This window comes from Engystomops pustulosus, chromosome 7 (genome assembly GCF_040894005.1).
Source record: "Engystomops pustulosus chromosome 7, aEngPut4.maternal, whole genome shotgun sequence".
Lineage (NCBI taxonomy): Eukaryota > Metazoa > Chordata > Amphibia > Anura > Leptodactylidae > Engystomops > Engystomops pustulosus.
In genome coordinates this window covers 51,420,715-51,443,290 of record NC_092417.1, presented here as the reverse complement: position 1 = coordinate 51,443,290, position 22,576 = coordinate 51,420,715, and positions in this window count along the sequence as shown.

Here is a 22,576-nt window from a genome sequence, read left to right as displayed (position 1 = left end):
AGTATCAGGTTTATGTTTTTGTGTGCTACAAAACAAGAGAAACAGGTAGAGTTAAAAAGGAGGAATTGGATTTTAATCTGCAGCTGTATTTCCTATTTCTTTAACGTCCTGTATCTGTGATTCTGTAGCTCACAGAACCACAACTTGATGTAATCTGAAAGATGAGATAGAGGCATCCGAAGTGACATTCCCCCTGAAACTTTTAAACATAACTCATCTCTATCAAAATATGATTTCTCTACTCATTTACACATGAGTATGGAAAAGATTTTTTATACTGTAGGCAAATGGGTGAGATTTTGCATAAAAGAGGGAATTCTAGAAATGATATTTCCTACCCTACTTGAAGGAGCTGTTAGTACAATACAGTTAAAGATCACATTTAAAAATGACACAGAGCAACTGTAGTGGAGAAGCTTTTGAATGTTTTTGGGGCCCATGACATACAATTTTCAGGGTTACATTGTCATATGACTCTTTCAAGGTTACCATTCACTCCTGTGATGTAAGGTTACATGGCTGGCCCTTAAGCACCTATACAGAACTACCCTGTTCTGTAGGGTCTACCACTGCTTTAGGCTTATTCTCAGACATTATACATAGATTTATCTATATGACTAATATTTGTGTATGATCTATGTTTATAGAGTATAGAAACATGTATTTAGTTCTCCCTGTAACATAGCCCCATTCATAGACACGGATGTGGTCCGGTGAAGTGCCATGCTTTTCTAAAAATGATTTTTTCTTACGGTTCTGTAGGTGGATGATATTGATTGGGGAGTTGTCCAGTCTTGTTGGTACTTAGAATGAAAACCGTTTTGGCTTATACAGAGGGGATAAAGTGCTTTTCCAACGTACTACTTACTTAATAAAAAAATTTGAAGAGCAAGAAGACCAAATTCAAAGACCTTCCAGAAACATGTTAAGACATAAAACTCAAGAGAAGAATTTAATGAGTTAAAGCTTTACATTTAAATCCTGTACACCCCCGTGCCAACAAAGGACTAAGAATGTATATTGTATGAACACACTAAACTACCTGGTATCACATTGAAAGGTGCAAATCCCTTCATGGAAATGGGTCATCTAAAACCCCACAATTTACACATGCACACTTACACATGCATTTAAGAAGTGTCCATTTGGGGCTCACGCATCACTTTGTGGCCGCTGCACTATTTTTCATGCAACACAAATTTCTGCACTGCAGGGGGTGTTCTGGTACTCAGTTGGACCGTGCACCACATTTAACATGCAAAGTTAGACATAAGTGTGTCGGACTGCCCATATTAAAGGTGCACCAACAAAAAAAGTGGTGCACGCTGTCGGAGCAGTGCTGGGGGTGCCAGAATGGGCGCCGGAAATCCTGAATCTGGCGCCCTCTGCACTATACACATACACACTACACAAACTGGACATAGTAAACACTCCACTGTTTTTTGTAAATGTGGGCCATAGAGTCACATTTTCTTGTATGAACTAGTGAAATGAAGATACAGACAGTTAAAAAAAAAGATGGGAACTAAATTTTTGTCTGCAGCTCACTGTATCCCCGTTTCTCACAGAACCCTAATCCTGATGCCTATTTAAAGATGAGATATTTTACTATGACACTAAAAGCATGTTTGGTACTATGAAACTGGAGATAGGGGTGTCTGAAGTAATGCTCCCCCTGAATCCTTGCGTTAAACTCGACTAATCTCAGGAAAAAATGACTTTTCTCTGGTTAATTACTGGTGATAATTTACATAAAAGAGGGAATTTTATAAAGGACCTTTAACCCCTTATCACCGACTTTAGTTTTCAGCTCAATGACCAGACTAGATTTTTCAAATCTGACATGTATCATGATAATTGGTTATAACTTCGGAACGCTTTAACATATCGAGGTGATTTTGAGAATGTTTTCTCGTGATACATTGTACTTCATGTTAGTTCTAAATTTAAGTGATAAGTTTTGCGTTTCATTCTGAAGAAAAATGAAAATTTGGCAAAAGTTTGTCAAAATTCTTCATTTTCCAAGTTTGAAATGTTCCGCTTTCCAGACAGGAAATAAAACTACCCAAAAAGCTTGATAATTAACATTTTCGGAATGTCTTCTTTATGTTGGGATGATATTTTATGCGTCCTGTCATTTTTCTAGGATGTTATGAGGTGCAGAACTTTAGGTGCGATTTTTCTCATTTTCATGAAAATTGCTAAAACTCACATTTTGAGGGACAACTCAGCTTTCAAGTGACTTTGTAAGGCCTATATGATAATAAAACCCCATAAATTACCCCACTATAGAAACTTCACCCCTCAATGTATGTACAGCAACTTCTATTGAGTCTATTAACCCTTTAAGTGTTTCACATGGGTTAAAACAATATGGATCTGCGATTTAGAAACTTTTGAATTTTTTTGGAAAATACATTAATTTAGGCCAAAACTGACAGTTTCATAATAAATAAAATGATGAAACGCTCTGCAACGTCTAATGCCCAATTTCTCCCGAGTGTACTGATACCCCATATGTGGTGGTAAACTGCTGTATGGGTGCACGGCCAGGCATGGAATGAAAGCAGCGCCATTCACAGCAGATTTGTATTGTCACATTGTACAGGCTATAAATTTTAATTTTTTTTGGTAATGCGAACATATGAGGGCTTATTATTTGCGTGGTGAGATACAATGTATAGATAATTCATTTTGGGGGTCTATAGCTTATTCATGAGATTTTATTAACTATTTCAAGGGGGACACAAACAAAATCATCAATTTTTATTTTGGATTTTTAGCACTTTTTTTCCCCGCTCACCGTAACGTAAAAATAATATTTTATCTTTAGTCTCTGGTTCACTACGATTACGGTGATATCTCATTTATATAGTTTTTCTTATCTTTGCTCAATTTTACTGAGCAAAACCAATATTGGAGAAAATCGCATTGTTTTTACTATTGACAAATTTTCAGGGCCATAACTTTTGTATTTTTCTGTTTTCAGATCTGGTTGAGGGCTTATTTTTTGCGAAAAGAGTTGTTCTATTCAGTCGTATCATATTAGGGAATGTAGCTTTTTTTTATCACTTTTTAGAGCATTTTTTGTGATGGTGTTTGATGAAAAATTGTATATTACGGGAAGTTTTTCATAGTTTTTTTTTTCGTCGTTCACCGAGCGGATTAAATATTGATTTAGATTTATTGTACAGATTAATACGGACGCGGTGATACCAAACATGTACATTTTTTGTGTGTTTTTGTGTTTTATATACTGTATTTGCATTATATGTGTAACTGGGGAGATTATGGGACTTTATTTTATTTATTTATTTAATTATTATTATAAAATGATTTAATCTTTTTAAATCACTATAAGTCACTATACTGACCCGATGTCCCGAAATCTTCTTCTGACGCGGCGCCGTAGAATTCACTCCCCTCACTGGCCTGACTGTCCATTTCCTCCTCCTCCAACTCCTCCAACTCCTCTTCTTCTGCCCATACACGCTGAACAGTGAAGGACTGAGCAATGCTCCCCTCTTCTGTCTCGCCAACATTCTCCTCCTCTTCCTCCTCATCCTCCTCCACCTCCGCTGAGAAACAGACCTGAGGGTGCTTTGGCTATCAACAAGGGAATCTTCTTCCCCCGTCTCTTGTGACGAGCGCAAAGCTTCTGACTAAATGCTGACCAGAGAGTTTTTCAACAGGCCAAGCAGCGGGATGGTGAGGCTGATGATGGCGGCATCGCCACTGACCATCTGTGTTAACTCCTCAAAGTTACTCAGCACCTGACAGATATCAGACATCCACGTCCACTCCTCATTGTAGACTTGAGGAAGCTGACTGACCTGACTACCAGTTCTGGTGGAAGTTGACATCTGGCAGTCTACAATCGCTCCGCGCTGCTGGTAAACTCTGGATAACATGGTTAATGTTGAATTCCACCTCGTGGGCACGTCGCACAACAGTCGGTGAGCGGGCAGTTGGAGGCGGCGCTGCACTGCCCTGAGAGTGGCAGCATCTGTGCTGGACTTCTTGAAATGCGCACAGATGCAGCGCACCTTTGTGAGCAAATCAGACAGATTGGGGTATGTCTTGAGGAACCGCTGAACTATGAGATTTAACACATGGGCCAGGCATGGCGCATGTGTCAGTCTGCCGAGTTGCAGAGCCACCACCCGGTTACAGCCGTTGTCACACACAACCATGCCTGGCTTCAGGTTCAGCGGTGCCAGCCACAGATCAGTCTGCGCCGTGATGCCCTATAATAGCTCTTGGGTGGTGTGCCTTTTATCGCCTAGGCTCAGCAGTTTGAGCACCGCCTGCTGTCGCTTAGCGACGGCACTGCTGCTGTGCCTAGAGCTACCGACTGATGGTGCCATGCCCACGGATGGTAATTTGGAGGAGGAGGTGGAGGAGTGGTGGGAGGAGGAGGAGGCATAGTAGGCCTGAGAGACCTGGACCGAGGTAGGCACCGCAATCCTCGGCGTCGGCAGTATATGACCAGCCCCATGGTCAGACTCGGTCCCAGCCTCCACCAATTTAACCCAATGTGTCGTCAGCGATATATAGTGGCCCTGCCCGGCAGCACTCGTCCACGTGTCCGTGGTCAGGTGGACCTTGTCAGAAACGGCGTTGGTCAGGGCACGGATGATGTTGTATGACACGTGCTGGTGCAGGGCTGGGACGGCACATCGGGAAAAGTAGTGGCGGCTGGGGACTGAATACCGAGGGGCGGCTGCCGCCATGAGGTTGCGAAAGGCCTCGGTCTGTACCAGCCTATAGGGCAGCATCTCCAGGCTAAGTAGTTTGGAGATGTGGACATTGAGGGCTTGGGCGTGTGGGTGGGTTGCACTGTACTTCCTCTTGCGCTCCAGCATCTGGGGTATGGAGAGCTGAACGCTGCGCATGGAGACATTGGTGGATGCTGTGGGGGATCGGGGAGGCGAAGGTGTGGTTTTCGCACGGGAGGTGTTTGGGCCGGGGTCCTGGGGAGGGGGCTGACTAGCAGAGGCAGCAGATGACACAGGGGAAGGAGCAGTGGTTTGCCCGGCCGGAGGTAAATGGCCTTGGTTCCATTGAGTGGGGTGCTTAGCATTCATATGCCTGCGCATACTGGTGGTGGTTAAGCTGGTAGTGGTGGAACCCCTGCTAATCCTTTTGTGGCACAGGTTGCACACCACAGTCGGTCGGTCATCCGGTGTTTCTTTAAAGAACCTCCAGACTTCTGAAAATCTAGCCCTCGCCACGGGAGCTTCATGCACCAGCGCTGATGCACCAGCTCTGGCCCTACCTCTCTGTCTGGCCCCACCATTGCCTCTTCCAACCTGTTCTCGTTGAGGACTCACCTCCTTCTCAGAATCACTGTGTTCACCCGGCCTATCAACCCATCTTGGGTCTGTCACCTCATCATCCTCCGATCCCTCAGTCTGCTACCCCCTCGGACTTCCTGCCCTGACAACAACTTCACCACTGTCTGACAACCGTGTCTCCTCATCGTCCGACACCTCTTTACACACTTCTTCCACTACGTCAACAATGTCATCATCACCCACAGACTGCGACCAGTGGAAAACCTGGGAATCGGAAAAGAGCTCAGCAGCAACCGGACAAGTGGTTTGTGAATCTGGGAAGGGTCCAGAAAACAGTTCCTCAGAGTATGCCGGTTCAAATGCCAAATTTTCCTGGGAGGGAGCAGACTGGGGGAAGGAGGCTCAGGTGGAGGAGATGGAGGAGTGCTGATTTCGGTGACATGGGTGGACTGCGTGGAAGACTGACTGGTGGACAAATGGCTAGAAGCATTGACCGCAATCCACGACATCACCTGTTTGCACTGTTCTGGCCTCAACAGTGCTCTACCACGAGTCCCAGTAACTTGAGACATGAACCTAGGGAGTGTAGCTCTGCGGCGTTCCCCTGCTCCCTCATCAGCAGGTGGTGTCTCACCCCGCCCAGGACCATGGCCTCTGACCCCTGCAGTAGTTGGACGCCAACACCTACGCCCTCGTACTCTATCCCTAGCCCTGGGGTTCAACATTTTCAAAATTAAAGTGTAAATTTTTGTGTTTTTGTTTTTTTAACAAAACAATGCTATCCTATTGCTATGGCTAGTTTCTAACCTACACTGACAGCACACAACATGATTTTGTGCTGTGCTTGATGAATTTTAGTTTTGAAAAAAAAGAAAAGAAAAAGCAGACTGTAACTAATTCAATCAAACCCCTAATAAATTGTCCCACTTAGGTGTTTGAGATGGATATGTGTGTCACTAAGAGCTAAACACAACGGTCGCAAGTCTCCCTGCAAATTCGTCACAATATGGTACTAGCTGCACTACTAGTGCCAGCAAGCCCAGCCACAAGCAAACAAAAAATATATATATATAACCCTATTCTAGCCCTAACAAGGGCTGTTGGGTTCTTGTAGACTCACTCCTGCCTAACAGTAAGCTAATAGAACTGCCTAACGCTTTCCCTGACCAGCAGCAGCTCTCTCCCTAACGGCATCCAGACACAGAATGATCCGAGCAGCGCGGGCTGGGACTTGTCTATTCCAGGGTCACCTGATCAGGCCAGCCAACCACTGCTATCGACGTGTAAGTGTACCACGTCATGCTGGGTGGAGTGCAGAGTCTCCTGGCTTGTGATTGGCTCTGTTTCTGGCCGCCAAAAATCAAAACGGCGGGAGATGCCATTTTCTCGAGCTGCCAAAGTATTCGTGCAGTTACGATTACGCTAATGCTCGAACGAGCATCAAGCTCGGACGAGTGTGTTCGCTCATCTCTAATCATTACCCATCTTGCCTGCAGAAGTTACTGAAGGAAATGAATGGCCAAAAACAGCTAATAACTAGAAAATAGACAAATCCCAGTGATCACCACTTCAATGTGAAAATGTGACCATTTTTACTATATAACCGTAGATTACACACTCCAATTTTTTACACACTCCAGCATTCCCCTAGAAAAATGTACAAAATGACTCCAAAAAGGCACACAACACAACAAGGAGCACCTACCCACCTCAGTAAGCTAGATAGGACCCCCCTATTATTTCCATGCATATATTGAAACCCTTATAGATACATTCTATCCATAAGAAAGATAGGAAAATTTGGGTCCCATTGCTAGTGCTGGTAGGTGTACAATGACCACCATCCAGAGCAAATACTCAAATCCCGGCTTGTTTAGTTAGCACTAGAACAGAACAGGAATAACGCATTTCGGGCATATAGTTCTTTCTCAGATTGCAAAATTACAATAAGAACAAGTAGTTGGATGTCTAGCCGCTCCAGTAGTGGCCCTAAAGTTTTACTTGTGAGAGCCTGTGTCACACGCTGTCAGCCTATCAGATACCGCCGTGCTTTTCATGAGTGACATGCACAAGGTGAGCAGTTTTAGCTGTGTGCATGTGTGAACACAACCCAACGTTATTACCTGAAGCACAGCCTCTGATTTCTTCTGTGTTTCTTTCGGTTTATATTGAGGACATAGTGGCCACATTTCTTAAAGCCCTTCCACCAGTTTCTGCACATTCTTTTCAGTGTAAACTCCTTGCACATGTATTTATATATGTGTGGCGGCTGCACAATACCTGACGTGACACAAAATTGTGCCCTGAAATAGCCGTTCCGGAGCTCAGTCAGACCGTATGCCACATTTATAATGCTAAGTCTGACAGAATTGTGCCGCACGCCCCATGTTAAAGGTGCAACACAAAAAAGTTGGTGCACCTTGTCTGAGCAGTGCAGGTAGCGCCAGATTCATCAAGAACGTGTGACACCCTGTGACCCACAATGTGCTCTGTTTTGGATAAATGTGGGCCATTGTGTCCCAGCTTTGGGCATTGGGTCTGAAGAAAGTACGGAATTAAAAATAATGCATTCTTTTTGGAGAAAGCCAGAAAGTCTCTAGCACTGGGTGCGTCCATTTTTTGAAGCATTCTAGGACTATATTTAGATGCATGTGAAAGGTTCCATTGACACATAACGGGAACGCTCAATGAATATCCTGTTGCTTTCTCAAGAATTGTACAATCGTGCTCCTGGTCCCTCGTTTTTGCATTGAACTGCCAAAGCTCCTGAGCAACAAAAGAGGAAATTCTTATCCCTTATGTCCAGTCGCTGAAGCTAATTGTGAACCTTGGTGGTTTTGTTTATAAGGAATGCAAGCATGAAAGTGTTTTTGGAAGATTCTTGAGGAATGTAGGAGACTGATTGCCAATTACAGGACATGTGTTTCCTGTCATTTTGTTTTTCAGGAGGGAAGTGCGTCCGATTGGGGAGATATTATTTAAGCAGACAATCCCAGGCTAAAAACTTATTCTCAGACTTAGCCGTAGCCCTCCCTCAGCCCTATAACAATGCAGTCCTGCTATCGCAAAATGTCATCGGGCAATATTGATAATGTTGACTTGAAGAAGTTTAAAGGTCACCTGCAGTGGGATTATGACCCTCTAACACAAGGTAAAGTTTGTTCTGACTGACGTTTTTACCAAGTCCCAATTATATATGTTGTGTTTTTTTTCTAATAAACTAGTCATAAACTTGTCATATTTGTTGACTTAATCATCTGAGTCATTTCCTGGAAGTTTGATTAACTCACGTCCCAAGTACTAAGTGTACCGGAGGTGGCCGAGGAGCTGCAAAAGGGATTCCCTTTACTGATGTTATTGGACAGCAGTTGTTTTGATAATCTAACACTTTGTTATTTACTTATAGGGACTGTCCGGCATAAAAATCCCATATTCATACACCCTATTTGGTAAATTTAAAGAAGTGGGGGGGTCTTGTTTTCAGGATCCTTATCTCTTAGTGGATAGTTACTACAAAGAACCTGCCCCCACTGCTTTAAGCAGACAACCCACTACACTGAAAGGAAACTGTGTAATGCGTCATTTCTCCTGCGGGGGCACTGCATGAAAATAAGAGGTTTCTCTGCATGTTACAGATGATCATTGAAAGTAGAACTGAACGATGTGTTCAATGTCAAAGGATCTTTGTTACATGAACAAATTGTCTAAAGTGTACAAACCCTTTATGTTAAATATTTTACTAATGATAATTAGATAATTAAAGAAGCAGGAACTCAAAGGTGAATTTAGCAACTAGGGACAAGAGACATTTTTAGTAGGTTTCGCTACTTCTAGGATTACTTCACAAATCTGGCTTTGGTGTGTGAGTAATTGTTTTATTAGTTTTTGTCGATTATGTAGTTAAGAAAAACATTTTTCCCCAAGACTAGAGCCATTTATTGCTTGATAGATGGTTTCAATTTTGTTTGTAAGGGTAAAACATAAGTAATGCTTGTGGAAAGTTTTTAAGATTTTTTTTTGTCATATTCATTTTTAGAGGAAAGACCATTTACAATGTTGGCATAAATTAACTCCTTAATGGCCTCAGTATCAGTTCCTAATGGATGTCATTAAGGGTACATCTTCTGATGCAACACTTTTCTATGGCACCTCATCAGAAGAAGATTGCAGATTATGTCCTGCTACTGCCATTGCTGCTCTGTGTTATCATAGCCCAGACACAGCACTAACACCAGGTTTCGGAAAAGCCGGTTGTTTAACCTCTTAAAAAATGCAGTCAAACATGGATCGTAGGGTCAGATGGTGTCAATAGTATTGCATGGTAGCCTGTGGTCCACTGAAGCCCAGGGTCCAGGTCAGAGGCCTGTAAGGGAAGAAATAATGCACTCCACTACATTAGTAGTCAGTGCATTATACAAGAAATCAGGAAAAGTTTTATATAAAAAACAATAACAAAAATATCAAAACAATAACAAAAATATAAAAACACAAAAATCGACCACAAATGAAGAAAAAAATAAGACACATTTTGTAATTCCACAAATGTAGCTGTACTACTAATTATTCTTTACAAAAAAACATTTTTAGAAAAATGCCCACATTGACATTTTTGAATCTTCCATCACACAAAAAATGATATTAATAGCAATAAAAAAAAATGTTATGTACTCTTGATGTATACAAATATTATATACTGATCAGAAAAGGCTAATTAAAGTTCACCAATAGGATATATGAAACCCAAAATTGTTCTTTTAAAAACTATATTTTGTCACGAAAAAAACAAGACCCCATACAACTATAGTACACAAGATAAAGTTTAAAGAAGAAAGTGATGAAAAAAAACTAAAAAATGGCCAGGGCATTAACATTGGAAAACAGGTGCGGCGATAAGGGGTTAAAGAAGAGTTCTATAAAGTTCATAATTGTACCCAACATGCATCAACCTCTCATTAATAGCTCATTCACATTTTTGTGAAGGTAATTCTGATTTTGGACCTTAAAAGCATTGGAGACCCTTTGGCTTTAGCAGATTCTCTGTAAGTCTTTATTCCATTGAAGTAGTTACACACCTGCCCCCTGGTCCCTACAGGGGATTCTGGCTGTGGGAGAAGTAATTAGCTATACTTGGGGGTTGTATAGAATTAGAAACAAAATCTCTTTTAAGAATATGATCACACCTGGGGTGCTGCATTGAATTGGGGGCACCTATAATGCCTTGCACATCAGTTTTGTGGTGTACAACACATGAAAATGTTGCAATTTTTGGCGCGTGTCCAGGAATAGTGACTATTCCCCCATCTCGCCCCTCTCGTTGCAAGGTGGGGCACAGCTCACACATTGCACAGTTTTTTCAGTGGAAGTGTACGCCAGTCAGGACCTGGCATAGGTTTCATTTGAACATGTGAGTGCTGGAATAACTATGCATCAGTCCATCCAAAGGGGGAACTTTTCAATGCTAGTCTTAAAATTCCCCCCACTGGTGCCAGGATCTACTAAGAGCCTCCAGCTTCTGGAAGAAATCTCTGTCTGACCTGGCAGAGATTTCAGGCATAGTCTCTGCCGGCTTTCCAGTGGACACTACAGTGAATGAAGCAGGCCTTGGTGTTCACACACCCGCCCAACTCACACACCGGAATTCTCAGCCAGAAAACTGGTGGAGAAGCCAAACTATAGCTCCAGCTATAAGTCTGAGAAGAAGGTAAACTCCATCGGACCTGAGCGGGGAAGCGGCACACGCAGGAAATTGGATGCACGATCTTAGTGAATCGCGACAGCTCCGAATACTCGTTGGACAATGCACCTCGGTGATCGCGATGGAACAGTGGAGCTGGCGTCCCGTTTGTATACTGTTTTATGCGCATTTTAAACATACTCTTGTGAGTATAACTTTTAAGAATAAAATCCAAGGTTTTAAGAACATACTATGCGATTTGGTGCCTACTTTCTCTTTTAGTTTTTGCTACCACACTGTTGAGTGAGTTTAAGGAGAAAACTGCACCTTAAGGACGTTCTGAATAGTGACCTACATCTTGTTGCAAAACTTTCCTCATCGGTAGAATATAATTGAAGATCTTTGAAGGAATTTTGAACAACAGCCGTATTGGAATCATTGGGAGCTCCGTTCAGAGTTTTTTTATACTCCTTTCTTTATTTGTTACAAATGTCTCATAAATGTTGCACTAATGTTTCCAGTCATTTCTTTCCATTGCCTACATTTTCCTTAAGTCGGGTTTTGTCTGGAGTTCTTTTGCACCAAAAAATGTTGCAAATTTTAGACAATTTAAAATGATAAATGTCATTTGCATCATTGAACACATCTCATAGAAGATAAATGTGTCTTACTATGTAGCCAAAAGGGTGCAAAAATTGCAATGCGCAAATGTCTCAAAAAAAGACAGAAAAAAAGGAAGAAAAATAAAGATAAATGACCCCCATGGATTTCTGCAGGCTTCACTGAGATGAATGGGGCAGTCACAGACAGAACAAATCTGCTGTATGTGAATATATCCTAAGGCACTCAGTTAGGGTAGGCCCTATGACAGCTTACTAGAGATGAGCGAGTATACTCGTCCGAGCTTGATGCTCGTTCGAGTATTAAGGTACTCGAAACGGCTCGTTGCTCGGACGAGTATTTCCCCTGCTCGAGATCGAGCATTTAATTAAAAAAACACAGTGAAGAACAATGAAGAATAGAATAAAAACAGTGAACACAGTGAACACAGGATCATTTAAGTGAAAAAGACAGTGAACACAGAACACAGTGAAGAATAGATTACAGATGTTCGGCACATCTGCTTACTTGTCGGAAGATACGCGCGGAACGGCAGCAGGGAGACATCAAGCAGCACGGGGAGACATCGGGCAGCACGGGGAGACATCGGGCAGCACGGGGGAGACATCGGGCAGCACGGGGGAGACATCGGGCAGCACGGGGAGACATCGGGCAGCACGGGGGAGACATCGGGCAGCACGGGGGAGACATCGGGCAGCACGGGGGAGACATCGGGCAGCACGGGGGAGACATCGGGCAGCACGGGAAGACATCGGGCAGCACGGGAAGACATCGGGCAGCATGGGGGAGACATCGGGCAGCGCGGGGAGACATCGGGCAGCGCGGGGAGACATCGGGCAGCACGGGGGAGACATCGGGCAGCACGGGGGAGACATCGGGCAGCACGGGGAGACATCAGGCAGCACGGGGAGACATCGGGCAGCACGGGGGAGACATCGGGCAGCACGGGGGAGACAGACATCGGGCAGCACGGGGGAGACATCGGGCAGCACGGGGAGACATCGGGCAGCACGGGGGAGACATCGGGCAGCACGGGGAGACTTCAGTGGAAGAAGAGGAGCGATCCCGGGACAGCGTATCACCCCGACAAGTAAGCAGATGTGCCGAACATCTGTAATCTATTCTTCACTGTGTTTTTCACTGCGTTTTTCACTTAAATGATTCTGTGTTCACCATTTTTTTTCTATTCTTCACTGTTCTTCACATCTGATAACTTGTCGGGAGATAATATACGCGCAACAGTGAAGAATAGATTGCAGATGTTTGCATACATCTGATAACTTATCAGAAGACATTCTTTTTCAATTAAATAACACATTTTATTCCTGAACCATGATCCCTTTGAAAAATGCTCGGGTCTCCCATTGACTTCAATGGGGCTCGAGCATCTGGAAAAGTTCGTCTCGAATAACGAGCACCCGAGCATTTTAGTGCTCGCTCATCTCTACAGGTTACCCTTCGGGCCCTTCCATGTAATTTGGCCTTTAGGGTTGTGTGTAGAGATGAATATAAAAACCAGTTTGATACCTGCTACCAGACTATACCGCCGTGTACTCTATCATATAGTATTACAGCGCTATTTTCAATACCTTTAAACAATTGGTAGCTTGTCTTGTAATGAAAAAATAATACTCGGTACTTTTCCCTCCAAACATATAAGATCAGCTGCTTGTTGTCCAGGCAGCCGCCTGCTTGTTTAAACGAATACTTCTGCTAATGCCCACCTAAGCATCCATTGTCTATTATTTTCCTGTGAGAAAGAGAACATGAAATGTGCTTGTACAGGGGAGACTTGAGAACAAGCAATCTCTAGGAGGGTGTTACGGAAATTATGTCACGCACTCAACTATTGCCAGAAGTTCAGGAGAAGTTTGTAATGTTCTGTGTCTAACCTTGGCTTGTGGAGGGTTATATACTGTAGGATGCAATAGAGCGTCACATGATATTTCACATAGGAAGGGAAAAGGGTGGCTACAGTAGCACTAAGTCATACGCATTTTGTGACTGAGTTAAGCCCTGAACCTGCAGAATCGTTAATGTATAAAATTTATTCACAAAATCTAAATTTGCTTTCTGATTCCTTGCTGTATTTCTATACTTGCAGTTTATACTTCATATCTCCTATGGGGGAAGGGACCTCATCTTTTACCCTAAAGGAAATCTACCATTTGCTTTTATGCATTATGAAGCTAACATACCTTGAGAATGCTGTAGCTACACGGATGCAGATATACACTCACCGGCCACTTTATTAGGTACACCTGTCCAACTGCTCGTTAACACTTAATTTCTAATCAGCCAATCACATGGCGGCAACTCAGTGCATTTAGGCATGTAGACATGGTCAAGACAATCTCCTGCAGTTCAAACCGAGCATCAGTATTGGGAAGAAAGGTGATTTGAGTGCCTTTGAACGTGGCATGGTTGTTGGTGCCAGAAGGGCTGGTCTGAGTATTTCAGAAACTGCTGATCGACTGGGATTTTCACGCACAACCATCTCTAGGGTTTACAGAGAATGGTCCGAAAAAGAAAAAACATCAAGTGAGCGGCAGTTCTGTGGGCAGAAATGCCTTGTTGATGCCAGAGGTCAGATGAGAATGGGCAGACTGGTTCAAGCTGATAGAAAGGCAACAGTGACTCAAATCGCCACCCGTTACAACCAAGGTAGGCAGAAGAGCATCTCTGAACGCACAGTACGTCGAACTTTGAGGCAGATGGGCTACAGCAGCAGAAGACCACACCGGGTGCCACTCCTTTAAGCTAAGAACAGGAAACTGAGGCTACAATTTGCACAAGCTCATCGAAATTGGACAGTAGAAGATTGGAAAAACGTTGCCTGGTCTGATGAGTCTCGATTTCTGCTGCGACATTCGGATGGTAGGGTCAGAATTTGGCGTCAACAACATGAAAGCATGGATCCATCCTGCCTTGTATCAACGATTCAGGCTGGTGGTAGTGGTGTCATGGTGTGGGGAATATTTTCTTGGCACTCTTTGGGCCCCTTGGTACCAATTGAGCATCGTTGCAACGCCACAGCCTACCTGAGTATTGTTGCTGACCATGTCCATCCCTTTATGACCACAATGTACCCAACATCTGATGGCTACTTTCAGCAAGATAATGCGCCATGTCATAAAGCTGGAATCATCTCAGACTGGTTTCTTGAACATGACAATGAGTTCACTGTACTCAAATGGCCTCCACAGTCACCAGATCTCAATCCAATAGAGCATCTTTGGGATGTGGTGGAACGGGAGATTCGCATCATGGATGTGCAGCCAACAAATCTGCGGCAACTGTGTGATGCCATCATGTCAATATGGACCAAAATCTCTGAGGAATGCTTCCAGCACCTTGTTGAATCTATGCCACAAAGAATTGAGGCAGTTCTGAAGGCAAAAGGGGGTTCAGCCCGTTACTAGCATGGTGTACCTAATAAAGTGGCCGGTGAGTGTATATGTTGTTTAATCCCTGAACTGAGTGGTTTTGCTGAAAAAACAATTATAAGATTGTGATAATGAGGCTCTGCCGCTCCTGTGGCTGCTCTGGCACTTCTCCTCTTACCCTAATCATGCACTGCTCCAGAGAATGATGTTTTCACTGTGTTGTCCCTGACAGGCAGAAGTAATCAATCGCTGCACCATCCCGCAGCTGTTGTGTATGAGTCATCCAGCTCAGGTTGATTAGTCCTGTCTGGACAGTTTAGGAAGCTCCATGTAAAGTGTTTATAACCGGCAGCCAGCATGCAACCCAAATTGTCCAAGGTCCTGAATTTTATAATTGTTTTTTGAGCATTTTTCTGTAACAGTGTTGCTACAACATTTTCAAGGTATGTTTGGTTCATAATGCATAAAAAAATATGGTAGATTTCCAACAGATCGAAAATCTATCACCAAAATCCAGCCTGGTAAACCAGAGACACTTACTCATAGATCCAGGCCCTGTGACTGTGGTAATATTTTTATATATGTTATCCATGGCCTCCTTCTTTCTAAAATGAACTTTTAAAATTGTGCTTATGTGCCTGAAGGGCTCCTGGGAGTGTTACCTGAGCCCCTCCATACTGCAGATTCACAGACTGTCACAGTGTATAAGTAGTACTTCCTTGTTCAACTGTGTGAGATTATAGCATGCAGAAGTAGGGGAAAAGTACTGATGGAGCAGAGGGGATGACAGTGTAACAGCCTTTGAAGCTACAGCACGGCAGGGCTCCTGTAACACCCCCGGAGGCCTTTTTTGGCTCATTAGCATAATTTAAAAAATGATTTTTGAATAAAAGAGGCAATGGATAACAAATATAAGAAGATTAAAACAGTCGCAGTGCCTGGATCTATGAGTAAGTGTCCCTGGATTGTCATGATGGATATTGATGGTAGATTTCCTTTAAGGAACAGATGAACTTTTCCTCCGCAGGGGATATGTAGGTTAAACTGCAAGTATAGCAATACAGCCAAGGATCAGAAAGCAAAATCAGATTTCATGTATCTCAGGTATTAACAATTCTGAAGGTTCAGAGCTTAAATCTCCCAGCATGCCCTGCTGCTAAGCCCTAGGTTAATATTATCTCCCTCTGGAGTTTTTTTTTACTTATAATGGTTTTATTTTTAAGTTTTCAATTTAAGAGTGTAATCATACAACACTGCAACTTTTTGGATTCTTGGAGTTTTATTATGTGGAGTTTTTAGGGTGGTGTCATATGTTGGGTATTGAAGTAAGGCAATAGTGCATCGAGAGGGGGGGAAATTGCTAGTGCCCTCTACAACACAGACCCAAAAGTACATTCCTTATTTTTCATCCTATGTTCCATCACTGTAGCTCCTATGGGGCTTTCGGTGCCTATTGTGATGTAGGTGGCTTCACAGTTTACCCTACACCATAACAGAGATTGGGAGATCCACAGGAGCTGCAGCAATAAAAGGTAAGTAGAGATTATTTTGTTGTTTTATGGAATTCATAACTGATGGAAAAAAATACCCCCCTTTAAGTATAATGAAATTAATACATTTTTACATTGCCCCTTTAAGAATAAAATTGCATAATACATGGCTTAAGGTCCAAGGATGCGGTAAATGCTAAACCAATTACATTACAAGAAGTACCGTAATCATGGAATCATTGAAAGATGGATTGCGTTATAATTAACAATTAATGTGCAGTGTAACTGAGAGAACAGTCCCCCCATCCCTCATCTGCTCTCTCTGAGGTATTTCTTTCCATCTACTTAACACCATTCTGTTTCAAGAAGCCCACCTGTCTCTAGCAGGAGGGGGCCGAGGTTTATGAGGCAGCTGCTCTAAAGCAGAAGAATATTTCAGCTGAAGACACTGATCCCATGATATCGAAGAAGTTTTCATTATATATATATATATATATATATATATATATATATATATATATACAATGTATATTGCATGCAGTTAAATAGATTGTGGAAGAGAGCATTGGAGTTACATTATTATGGGACAAATACTACCGGACCCAAAATCAAAGGTCAACAAATAATAAATAAAATGGCAGACAGGGGCGTAACTACAGAGGTAGCAGCCATAGCGGCCGCTATGGGGCCTGCAGTGTCAGGCGGCCCAGCATCAGACTTGAATCACTAAAGAATGGGTAATGTGCATCCATATAAACATATTGCGGCACATTTACTTACCCGTCCCGTCGCGATCCCCGAGGTGCGTTGTCCGACTAGGATTCGGAGCTGCCGCGATTCACTAAGATTGTGCGTCCAATTTCCTGCATGTGTCGCTTCCCTGCTGAGGTCCGCCGAAGTTCACCTTCTTCTTCTATGTAAGTGCATGGCTTGCGACACAGTTGGGAATGTTAAATCCCGCGCTTAGTCTGAATCAGTCGGGTTATCCGTCGCCCATCCCCCCGATTTGTGTCGCATGAAAGCCTGCACGTTTGCGCCAAAATCCGATTGCGTGCGCCAAAAACTTCAGTTAAATGCAGCGCAAAACTAAATAAGTCAGGAAACCCAATGAAAATGCGGTCCGCGGACCCTTATTAAATGTGCCCCATTATGCTACACATTGTACATAACAATGCACATCTTCCACAATACAAAGCATGAAATATCGGGGAAGAGGAATGGGAAAGAATAACAGGACTTGGGATGCATATATCAGTGTATAAATGTGTGCGCATTAGTGTATAAATGTGTGTAAGAGTATATAAAGTGAGCAGGAGTGAGTATACAAATATGTATATGAGGGGGTAAGGGGGCCCCATTCAGAAGTCTGCTATGGGGCCCTGCCACTCCTACGCCCCTGCTGGAAGGACTCCAGTTACTGTAATTTAGAAATTTGAGTCTTCTATAGTTCAAATTTTTATAAAAAAACAAGCCCTGGTGTAATCCTCCATTAACAAAAAAGAAAAAAAAAGAAGTTATTCTTACCTCCTCTGTCACTCACGTTTTCCAGCCCTGTGCCGCTGTTTTTTCCTGTCTGGCTACTTCTGGTTGCCTGGTACAGCTTTAGAATCAATGCTGTACTATGTGCGCTGCACGGGACGAGTGGGGGCGTGCCCTTCCTCTATAAACAAACAGTGGCACAGCACTGACGGGTGGTGGCACCATACAACGGGAGAGACAGAGGAGGTAAGGAAAACTTTTTATTGTTTTTAACCCCCCCCTATACCGAATATCTAGCTTATCCCAAAAAAAGGCAGCACTCCAAAATGAATGTAGAAAATCAGTGCTGGAACATTTAACAATATAGAATAAAAGATTCACCATTATTTTTTAGGCTTTTTCATCTATGTTAGAGCCTGAGTTCCCTGATATATCCATTAGTACTAGTCCAACCCTGGTGCACTACCTATACGCTGCAGGCTCTATATTATTAGATTACCAGTAGTTGGACCCGTGCCTATAATAAGATATTGATGGCCGACAGTATTAAAATTCAGTTTCTTTACCTATTTTATATTGTATATGAATGCAAAATGTGTAAATCCAGACACCCTTGAGCAACGATGAACCAAAGCACCAATTCATAGTTCTTACAGATTTGTTAGTGCACCTTTAATTGTGCTCTTGGCCCGGCCAAGCATGTCAGAGTTGAACTTCATCTTGAACGTACTTTGGAAATTCCAGTGACGTCTAAGCCCCATCAGCTTTATGCATAACCGAAAAATCACAATTGCAGAAATTCTTATGCATGTCTCCTAAGGTACGCATAAGGAGGTTGTGGATCTAATGGGATCTGGATTGTGTCTGGCCATAACTGGTGACCAAAAAATTTACTTAAACTGAGAAGTTAAAAGGGTTGTCGGAGATGAGAAAAAACCTGCTTGTCCACAGGTTGTGTCTATAATCACAGATACATTTGAAAGAATTTTTTTTTAGAGAAAGCATTATGTTTTTATGATCCTAGAAATGTCCTTTAATTTAAAAACATTAAATTAAATGCCTAACTTTACTACCTGGACTCATTCAATAATAATAAATGATCGAATAATAAGGCAAAATGTAAACATTTTACAACAATGGCCACATTATTGGATGGGGACATTATAGGATCCAGAAATTTGGGCAGATCCTTTTTCTCATCAGACCCTACCTAATTAAAGATAGGGTTAATATTGGTGTCATGTTGTAAGCTTCATGCCAATAAACCATTTTTTTCATTCTTCTTATGCTGCCAGTTACTACACAGTATCACACAATTATTGACATCCTTCATAGAAATAGGGTATACAAAAGAGAAAATGGATAAACCAACAGGTATGACCCCACCACAAGTGCACATAGAGAGCCTTTAGCATAAATATAAAAATACAATTCTTTTCCAAAATGACAGATCGGAGAGGTATGTCTGGAGGTTATAAAGTGTACTGTACATGATGTGTATATACAGTATCTATGATTATATGCATGAAAATGACATATATATACTGTATGGGCATCACATGATGTGTATAGGGTTACTGTACTGTACTGCACGTATGCATAATATATACTGTATGTGGGTATTCCTGCTGTGTCTCCGTCTACCCTCCCAAATAGATTGTGAGCCCTCACAGGCAGGATCCTCCTTCTACTTGTTCCCTGATCACTCTAGTTTTTGTATTGGTACTTGTATTCGTTCTTAATAATTAATAAAATAATAATTTCTTTATTTATATAGCGCACACAGATTCCGCAGCGCTACACAAAGTTTTTAGCAAATCAGTCCCTGTCCCCAATGGGGCTCACAAACTAATCAACTTACTAGTATGTTTTGGAGTGTGGGAGGAAACCATAGGACCCGGAGGAAACCCACGCAAACACGGAGAGAACATACAAACTCTTTGCAGATGTTGATCTGGATGGGACTTGAACCCAGGACCCCAGCACTGCAAGGCTGTAGCACAATGGAATAATAAACATATGCTTTATGTGTATGTACATTATACTGTATATGAATGTATATGATGTGTATATCCTGTATGTATATAATGTGTACATATTGTGTGTATGATGGTGTGAATGTATGATGAATGGATGTATGATTTATAAACGTGTGTGAGTATGTAAATGTGTTTATAAATGTGTTTCATTACAGCCAATTGGTAAGATCAAAAAAGTTCTTTTTTTTGCTCATTATTGTACACTCAGTGCCCCAAAAAACAGAAATGTAGATATTTTTGCTAATTTATTAAACTAGAAAAACGTAAATATCACATGGTCATAAGTATCCAGCCTTTGCTCAGTATTGGGTAGAAGCACCGTCTGAGCTGGTACATCCAGGAGTTTTCTTGGGAATGATGTAACAAGTTTGTCACACCTGGATTTGGGGATCCCTTTGCCTCTTCCTTGCAGATCCTCTCCAGTTCCCTCAGATTGGATGAAGAATACTGGTGGAAGTAATTTTCAAGTCTCTCCAGAGATGCTGAATTGGGTTTAGGTTAGGGTCTTGGCTCGACCAGTCAGGAATGGTCACAGAGTTGTTCTGAAGCCACTGCTTTGTTATTTTATCTGTGTGCTTAGGGTCATTGTCTTGTTGGAAGATGAATCTTCAACCCAGTCTTCCCCCATATCATGATGCTGCCATCACCATGTGTCACTGTTGGAATTGTATTTGGCAGATAATGAGCAGTGTCTGGTTTTCTCCACACATACGGCTTAGAATTAACACCGAGAAGTTCAATCTTCGTCTCATCAGACCATAGAATCTTATTTCTCGTAGTCTGGGAGTCCTTCATGCATTTTTTTTTTGCAAACTGTATATGGCTCTCATATCTCTTGGACTGAGGAGAGGCCTCTGTCGACACATTCTGCATAAAGCCCCGATTGGTGGAGGGCTGCAGAGCAGAGTTGACTTTGTGGAACTTTCTCCCTACTTTCTGGAGCTCAGCCATAGTGATCTTGGAGTTCTTCTTTAACTCTCTCACCAAGGCTCCTATGATTGCATAGTTTGGCTGGACGGCTAGGTCGAGGAAGAGTTGTGGTCATCCAAACTTCTTCCAATAAAGAATTATGGAGGTCACTATGCTCTAAGGAACATTGAGCTCTAAGGATCTTGGCCAGATTTGTGCTTTGCCACAATTATTCTTTGAGCTCCCTTGGCAGTTCCTTAGACCTCATGATTCTTATGTGCTCTGAAATGAACTGTGAGCTGTAAGGTCTTATATAGACAGGTGTGTGCCTTTTCTAATCAATGCCAATCGGTTTAATTAAACACAGCTGGACTTCAATGAAGTAGAGCCATCTCAAGGAGGATCAGAAGAAAATGGACAGCATGTGAGTTAAATGTGTCACAGCGAGGGATCTAAATACTTATGACCGTGTGATATTTTAGTTTTTCTTATTTAATAAATGAGAAGAAATATGATGAACCAATTGGCTGCAAGGAAACAAAGAGTGAAAAACATAAAGGGGGTCTAAGAATTTTACATAACCACTGCATATGTGTGTATATATAAATATTAATGTGTGTATAAATATGTATTTCTTATGTTTAATGTGAAGGGGGCCCCGTGCAGAAGTCTGCTATGTAGCCCAACCTCCTAGTTATGCCTTGTCGGTTGATTTGGGAGGTGTTAGACTTCCTTCATACAACAGTATATCAACAATAAAAATATGTTTTAAAATAAAGAATTATATAGTGAGATTTCAATTGACTGATTGTGGCTCATGCAATGTGGGCCCTAAATTTCAGTTTATTGACTAATAAGATTTTCGTGTCCTTACATGAGAGGCAATCTTCCTATGTAACACACTATGATGTATCTAGTATTATTTACAATGGAGGCATCTAGTTAGGTTACAATCTTGTTTGTTAAAAGTCTATGAATCTGATATAATCTGATATGAATCTGATATTTTTTTTTGTCGGTTGTTATTCACTGATTCAACTCATAGCAAACAAATGCATTTCGATGGGCTTATACAATGGTTCTGTATTTGAGCCCGAGCCACAAAACTCAAAGAAGGTTCTATTCCTATCCAGGTTTGTGGTTTTTTTTCTTATTAGTCTATTCTCTTTGCACCTCCTCTATATCCTAATATTAAGATCTAGGCCAAACTCTCCTTCAATTTTGTAAAAAAAAAAAAAAAAAAAAAAACTATTCCAACTGTTTCAGCAATGAAGAAAAAGTCAAATGTGTGTTAAAACTTTCAGTTTTTCTAGTCTGGCATACTTCATTGCTTTAGAGTGGGATATTTATTTCCTTCAAAATTACAGGTTAGAGACAACATGATATAACCTTGTGTATAGGAGCTTGGCCCCTGGCACTGAGTATGGGCTTGAATAATTGATGCATTTCACCAACTCCAATCAATTTTGTCATTTTCACTTCCCCTTCACGATAGATGGAATTTTTGCTTGTAGGCTTTATACTGTCAGTCTGAAAGCTGCAAAATGATGCATAGCAAATTTCTGTCTGTTTTAATATACTAAACTGTATTAGAATTAAATATTCATGACAAGAGAAATACTCATTGCATCAAATAAAAACTAAGACTTCTAGGACTATGTCACTTGTGTAAATCAGTTAC